The 9177-nt window shown below is 28.9% G+C and overlaps 1 non-coding gene across 1 annotated transcript; it reads left to right on the forward strand.

Annotated features, from left to right (window-relative positions):
• Window positions 1–3251: 3251 nt before the first annotated feature.
• Window positions 3252–3324, forward strand: TRNAF-GAA (transfer RNA phenylalanine (anticodon GAA)). The gene has a single exon. It is a non-coding gene; the product is annotated as a tRNA-Phe (tRNA).
• The last annotated feature ends 5853 nt before the right edge of the window (window positions 3325–9177 follow it).

Raw genomic sequence — 9177 nt, forward strand, 5'->3', positions numbered from 1 at the left:
TTAATTCAATCCATCTAAATTGTTTAGCAGGACGAGCTAATCTGACGGATCCAAATAAAATTGACAGCGAGATATAGAGCAGCCAACAAATAGAATGGACATATAGATTGAGATGGAGCACCATGAGCTCAGTGGTGCAGCAGACGTGCACGAGAACCTCCACCTCCAACAGGCCATGCTACGCACGGTCTCCATCGGGTTACAGACGCCGAGGTGCACCAGCACGTCCGGGCACAACCCCAGCTTCATTTTGGCCCTTCTTGTTGAAGAAGGAAATAATATTTTTTTTTTAAAAAAAAGTATAAGTTAATCCCCAAGACTATTTTATTAATATTAATAATTACAAAATAAATTTATTACGATGAGCATGGATAGAACACGCTATCTTCAATCTTCAATCTGACGCTCTCCCAACTAAACTATCCTCGTAATACTAAAAGATACATTTTACATAGTCATTTCAAAAAAAAATAAAGACCACTCCACGGATCCATTTAGTTGATCCACAAAGTATATAATAACAAATAAGGTTGCAATCATCTTTACAATTGGTAATATGACCTAATGCCCCAGGGCATAATGTGTCAGTAAGAGTACTTTTTCTCAACTAGAATTCCTTTTTTTCCGATCCTCTTCCTCCACCTCTATCACCGTAAACTCCGATTAGATTCGGACATGATGCATTTTTGATTTATTGGGAGAACCCAAGTATTTTCTTGTGGATCCATGAAACAATCCTCATAAAGCTTTTTTCCGCTTGGAAGATACAAGAGCGAAACAATCAACCTATTGATATTAGAATATCAAAAAGATTCTTCTCATTTCCAGGTCCAATGGAATTCATAGGTATAGGAGAAGCCCGATCAAATAGAGAAGGGGAAAAGCACCATCAAATAGAGAAGGGGAACAATCACACTTGAAGAGCGCAATACAACGAAGAGTTGTATGTTACATTCGGGAAGGATGAATCACTCTTGAAAAAGAATCTATTGATTATCTCTCAATTGGTTGGATCGTAGGTGCGATGATTTACTTCACGGACAAAGTCTCTAATTCAAGTCCAAATGACTCAGCTGCGTCAGGGAAAAGAATAGAAGAAGCTCCACTTAGCTACAAATCTTCTTGTAAATGATGATGAAAATAGTATATATATTTACTCCCAAACCTATTTTATTAATACTAATTATTATAAAAATATATTTAGACGCTCTCCTAATTAAGCTATCCCACAGCACACTAAGCCTTTTCCTTAAAGGTTATTCTTATTAAAGACAACTTGCATAGTCATTTAAAAAAAAAGAGAGTGTATTTTCTAAACAATCAACATCACGCCATTCTTATAAATGATGACAAAAAAAGTTATAAGATAAAAGTTAGAATACAATCAAAGTCAATTCAAATATCATTGATTTATAAGATAGAAGATATCATTAATAGAATGAGACTTTTTGAGTAAAGCCTAAAAATAAAATCATGAAGGCTTAGACTCAAAGTAGATAATATCATACTATTATGGAAATATATTGATTCCATCGGTACTAACAATTGGTATCAGAGTCATATGGGGTCCTTCAGGAAAAACAAAGGAGACCCAGATCTGGACCATATGGATAGTGGTAAGGGGCTCGCAGTAGTCCTTTGTTTGAGGGGAGGATGAGCATGCAAGGGTGAACCTTACCTTTCTCTCCTCTTCTCCTTACTCACTCCATCCCAAATTCTCCTTCCCCTTCTCTCCTCTTCCCCTCCTTAACGCGTTCCATCCCAAACAAGGGGTAAAATTCTCCTTCCTCTTATTTATCCTTCCCTCCCCTTCCCTCAACTCATCCCAAACAGAGCGTTAATATCACATTATGGCCTGAGCATTAGGTCATATTACTAATTGTAAGGATGACTGTAACCTTACTATTGATTATATACTTTGTGGATCAACCCAAATAGACTCTTGGAGTGATCTTATTTTTTTTTATTTTTTTCAAATGACTATGCAAAGTGTGTTTTTAATAGGATTATCCTTAAAGGAAAAAGCTTAATGCATTGTGGGATAGCTCATTGCGAGGATAGAATGTCAGATTGAAAATTTGAAAGTCATGTATTTGATCCATGCTCACCGCAATAAATATATTTTATAATAATTAATATATATGAATAAAATAGGGTTGGGATTTATATATATATATATATATATATATATATTATATATATATATATATATATATATATATATATATATTTTCATCATCATTTACAAGAAGCGTTGATTGTTTAGAAAAAAACACTTTTTTTAAAAAAAAAATTCAAATGATTATGCAAAGTGTGTCTTTAATAAGAATAACCTTCAAGAAAAAGGCTAGTGTGTTGTGAGTCAGTTGGGAGAGTATCAAATTGAAGGTTTGAAGGTCATGTGTTTGATCCATGCTTATCATAATAAATGTATTTTATAATAATTAATATTAATAAAATAGGTTTGGGGATTAATATATATATATATATATATTAAAAAATATTATTTTCATCATCATTTACAAGAAGAGCATGATACATATAACATATGTGGATTTTGATCTCTTACTATCACATTATCCCTTAGAGCATTAGATCATATTACTAATTGTAAGCTTGGCTAGGGCTCGCGCTTGTGTTCTCTGCCTTCCGTGAAGCTCTCTTGGTTTGTGTTTGTATTGAGGCTGGGCTGTAAGTCTTTTGTAAGATTGTCTCTGTTTCCTTCTCGTAATCTCCATACTTAACTTCTATCATTGAGATTGTTGTGGAGAGGTCTCTCCACCGAGAAGGAGATTCATTTAGCCGATTTTAACCGGGGTCTGATCTACCGAAGATCAAGGGTTCGTCCACCTCAAGGACACGCCGAGGAGTAGGGGCAAGTTATCCCCGAACCTCGTAAATCTTCTTTCGTGTTTGCATTGATTCTCTTTGTTTTTATATTTCCGCTGCGTACTAACCGAATTTGTAGGAGAAATTCGATTCGGGCTAATCACCCCCCCCCTCTAGCCGTCTCACGATCCTTAACAATTGCAACCTTTTTTTTCTTCTGTAAAAAGGTAGAATCCTTCAACCCAGCAATCACACACGATCGGTCTCACGATCATCTATAAGGAGGTAACTTTTGATTATATACTTTGTGGATCAACCTAAATAGATTCTTGGAGTGGTTTTATTTTTCTAATTTTGTTCAAATGACTATGCAAAGTGTGCATTTAATAGGAATATTCTTTAAGAAAACACTTTAATGTGTTGCGGGGATAGCTCATTTGGGAGAGCGTCAGACTGAAGATCTGAAGGTCGCGTGTTCGATCCACGCTCACCGCAATAATATGTTTTATAATAATTAATATTAATAAAATAGGTTTGGGGATAAGTAAAAATATTATTTTTGTCATAAGGGTGTGGTATTGAGTGTTTAGAAAAAGCACTTCTTTTATAATTATTTTTTAAATGATTATTAAAAATATGTCTTTAATCAGAATAGCCTTCGAAGAAAAAAGTTAAAATTTGAAGGTCGTGTGTCGGATCCACACTCACCCAAATATATTTTATAATAATTAATATTAAAAATATTATTTTTGTCATCATTCACAAGAAGGGTGTGATGTTGATTGTTTAGAAAAAACACTCATTTTTTAAAAAAAATTTAAATAATTATGCAAAATGTGTCTTTAATAAGAATAGTCTTCGATGAAAAGGATTAAGGTATTGCGATAATAGTTAGTTGAGAGAATATCAAATTAAAATTTTGAAGGTCACTATGCTCACCGCAATAAATATATTTTATAATAATTAATATTAATAAAATAGATTTGGAGATTAATATATATATTAAAAGATATTATTTTCATCATTATTTACAAGAATGACGTGATGTTGGGTGGATTTTGGATGTTGATTGTTTAGAAAAAGTTCTCTTAGTGTCACACTATGCCCTAGATGATTGTAATCTTACTTTTGATTAGGAACAATGATATATTATATGAAAAATGTAGTAAGAAATTTCAGGGGCGGAGCCAGGATTTTTGTCGAGGGGGGGCCATTTTCTAACATCGCATTATCATACTAATAAAATAAAATTTTGAATTAACTAAGAAATAAGTTACATTCAACGTAATCTAAGTTGCGCTCTTCGCTTTTTCATAGACTCAAATTCATCTATGACAGAATTGATATCAAAACTGCGAGCAATATCTTTCTCAATATACATTATCAAAGAACTTGATAAGAAATCATCTTCCATTTTATTCCGCAACCTATTCTTCACAATTTTCATTGCAGAAAATGCACGCTCTGATGTTGCAGTAGAAACTGGTAGAGTCAAAATAAGTCGAATCAATTTGTCAAGAAGAGAATAACTTTCTGATTTTCTTGTCTTCGATAAGACCTGATACAAAATTATGTGCATATCAGTTAGCAATGACTAACCTTCAATAAAAAATATTATTTTTTATATAAAAAATATTATTTTTTATATAAAAAATATACCTGGCATCTATGCAGTTTGGAAACTTAGAGACGAGAAATAGGAAACGCGGAAACGGAAAAGGAAAACGACAATAGTGAAGTTTCCAAATTTTGGAAACGTCGAAGTCAATTAAAGACCAATTAAATTGAGCCCAAGAGCAGCCCAAATTACTTAAGAATTAATAGTTAAAGGGTATTGGATTTATAGCTTATTGGATAATGTTATTGGATCTTAACCATTTGATCTTAACCATTTCCCAAATCGTGATTCTTCTTTTCTCTCATCTCCCGATCGCGTCGTCCGCTACGGTCCTATAACAGTGCTTCATCAGTATTATAAAATTTTAAAATTTATAACACTTTTATGTCATTTTGCTCTTTATTTTTTAAAAATATATTTTAAAATTTATCTCATATTAACACTTTTCTGTTAAAAATATTAAATGCATTTAATAAATTATTATTAAATTTACAGTGTTTTGTTTCTTCATAAAGTGGAATAAAAAATTAAATAAGAAAAATATTTGAAAGTGAAAAGACTAGTGAAAGAAGAACCAGCGCTGCAAAAGGCGAAGAAGAGCAAGAGTGGCGGCCATGTCTGTCCTCCCTCCCTTTCCCTACCTCTGCGGCCAGTCTCTTCCTAAACCCTAAACTCCACCTTCCCTACTCGTAGTTCGTCTTTTTATTGCTCGCTTTTTCTCGCCTTCCAGTATAGTAGACAAAAATCGCTTTTTGTGCTCTGTGAAGTGACTCCCTCTTCGCCCCTCGCCGTCTTCTCACGAGTTTCGACCCAAAGTTGCATCTTTCCAGTGCCGTCGTCCAATTAAAATCGGTATTTTACACAGGGGTCAGGGGGGGGCGACCGCCCCCACGCGCCCCCCCTGTGGCTCCGCCACTGAGAAATTTACATGACACATTTCATGTAGTCGATTCTACATCCATACAGTGGGGTCATATCCATGCAATTGAGTATGTCATATTGAGTTTCATGTTATATTTTCATGTAGCGTATCATTTTTTTTATTAGATACTTTTTGGATCAATCCGAATGAATTCTCGGAGTGGTCTTATTTTTTATTTTTTTTAAATAACTATGTAATGTGCCTTTAATAAAAATATCCTTTAAGGAAAAAAAGCTTATTGTGTTACAGGGATAGTTCAGTTGGGAGAGCGTTAGACAGATCTGAAGGTGGATCTTAGGATCTATACACACCGTAATAAATATATTTTATAATAATTAATATTCATAAAATAAATTTGGGAATTTATATATATATATATATATATATATATATATATATATATATATATATATATATATATATATATATATATATATATATATATATATATATATATATATATATATATATATATATATATATATATATATATATATATATATATATATATATATATATATATATATATATATATATATATATATATATATATATATATATATATATATATATATATATATATATATATATATATATATATATATATATATATATATATATATATATATATATATATATATATATATATATATATATATATATATATATATATATATATATATATATATATATATATATATATATATATATATATATATATATATATATATATATATATATATATATATATATATATATATATATATATATATATATATATATATATATATATATATATATATATATATATATATATATATATATATATATATATATATATATATATATATATATATATATATATATATATATATATATATATATATATATATATATATATATATATATATATATATATATATATATATATATATATATATATATATATATATATATATATATATATATATATATATATATATATATATATATATATATATATATATATATATATATATATATATATATATATATATATATATATATATATATATATATATATATATATATATATATATATATATATATATATAATTTATATATATATATATATATATATATATATATATATATATATATATATATATAATATTATTTTGGTCATCATTACAAGAAGGGTGTGATGTTAGCACTTTTTTTTTTATTTTTTTTTTCAAATGACTATATAAAATGTGTCTTTAACAGGAATAGCCTTCCAAAAAATGGTTTAACATGTTGCAGGGATAGCTTAGTTGAGGGAGCGTCAGATTAAAGATTTGAAGATCACGTATGCGATCCACGCTCATTGCAATAAATATATTTTATAATAATTAAGGCATTGATTGTTTAGAAAAAGCACACTTTTTTTTTTTATTTTTCAAATGACTATGCAAAGTACGTCATTAATAAAAATAGCCTTTAAGGAAAGACTTAGTGTATTGCAAGGCTAGCTCAGTTAGGAGAGCGTCAGATTAAAGATTTGAAGGTCATATGTTTGATTTACATTCATTGCAATAAATATATTCTATAATAATCGATATTAATAAAATAGGCCGGGGGATTATATATATATATATATATATATATATATATATAAAATATTATTTTCATCATCATTTATAAGAAGGGCGTGATGTATACATATGTTATGTAGATTTTAAATACGATTGTTTAGAAATGTAAAGATGACTACAACTTTACTTTTGATTATATACCTTTTGGATCAACCCAAATGAATTCTTGGGGTGGTCTTATTTTTTAAAATTTTTTTCAAATGAGTGTGTAAACTGCGTCTTTAATAAGAATAGTCTTCAAGGAAAAAACATAGTATGTTGCAGGGATAGGTCAGTTGGGAGAGTGTCAGATTGAAGATTGAAAATCACGTGGTCGATCCACGTTCATCGCACTAAATATATTTTATAATAATTAATACTAATAAAATAGGGTTGGAGATTAATGTTGATATAATCGCACCCATGAGTTATAGTTTTGATGGTTGATATCAATAAAGAATAGAATAAAATTATAAGAAATCTCACTTGTGTATTAAGTGTAAAGGAGTCGATTGATATTGATACTAGTCGATTAGAAGTGAATTATCAACTGACTGATATCTTAGAAAGACTTCTGTTCAATTTCAATTATGTTTATCAGTTCAGTCGAATTGATTTGAGAATTGATTCACCTGATAAGGAGTATCAGTCGACTGATTTTATTTCGGAAGCAATGACTAATTCATGATATCAGTTGACTAATTTTGTTTCAGAAGCAAACAGAAGAGAATCAATTCGACTGATTTATGATATCAGTCGACTGATTAAGTTTTGAAGCAAATAGAAGAGAATCGATTTAAATGATACGTTGTGTCAGTCGACTGTTTATGTTTTAAAACCAAATAGAAGAGAATTAATTCAACTGATTCGTGATATCAGTAGACTAATTATATTTTGAAAGTAAATAGAAGAAAATCGATTCGACTGATTCATGATATCAGTCGATTGATTCTACTTTAGAAGCAAACAGAAAAGAATCAATTCGACTAGTCATTCGATCAACTATATCAATCGACTGATATATAAATCGATTCGATTGATATTTAAAAATTAACAAAATCAAATAGGATTTCAAAAGATTCAAAAGTCGTTATTTGGTGGCTGACTAAATCAGTGAAAAATCGATCAAACGGATTTCAAAAAAAGCTTAGCATGTATAAAGGAAGAAAGTTAGCCATTATTTGTTCACTATTCATGCTCAAAACTCTAAATTTTCTTGCTCAAGTGCTTAAAAAGCTATCTTTACTCGGATATCATGCAAGTTAGCATTGTGTGTGCCCCTTCTTGTAAATGATAATGAAAATAATATATATATATATATATATATATATATATATATATATATATATATATATAATCCCCAAATCTATTTTATTAATATTAATTATTATAAAATATATTTATTGGTAGATCGAATATGTGACCTTCAAATTTTCAACTTGACATTCTCCCAATTGACTATCATCACAACACTCTACCCCTTTTCCTCGAAAGCTATTCTTATGAAAGACATACTTCGTATAGTCATTTGAGAAAAAAAATTAAAAGAGCATTATTTTTTCTAAACAATCAACATAACATCGTTTTTGTAAATGATGACGAAAATAATATTTTTTTAAAAAATATATATATATTAATCCCTTAACCTATTTTATTAATATTAATTTTTATAAAATAAATTTATTGGGATGAGCGCGAAACGAATACGTGACCACCTTAAGATCTTCAATCTGACGCTCTCTCAAATGAGCAATCACCTATCACAACAACACATAAAATATTTTTCTTAAAGGATTTTCATATTAAAGATACACTTTGCATAATCATTTGAAAATAATTAAACAAAAAAAAAGATTACTCTAAAAAAATGATAAATCCTAGTCAGTCTCATAAAATCCCTGGGAATAAAAAAAAATAATTTGGGGTTGATCCATAAAGTATGTATAATGTGACAGCAAGCGACAGAGTACTTTATTCAAAATCCACACAGCATATATGCATTTGATGATGAAAATAATAATAATATATATATATATATATATATATATATATATATATATATATATATATATATATATATATATATATATATATTAATTCCCAAATCTATTTTATTAAATATTAGTAAAGTCGTGAATAGCCATCGGATAATCTATAATTGCATGGCAATTTATACTATACAAAACTATTACTGATCTTCTATATCTCCCTATCAG

This window comes from Curcuma longa, chromosome 13, assembly GCF_044706935.1.
Source record: "Curcuma longa cultivar G26 ecotype Majalengka, Jawa Barat chromosome 13, ITB_CL_G26_1.1, whole genome shotgun sequence".
Lineage (NCBI taxonomy): Eukaryota > Viridiplantae > Streptophyta > Magnoliopsida > Zingiberales > Zingiberaceae > Curcuma > Curcuma longa.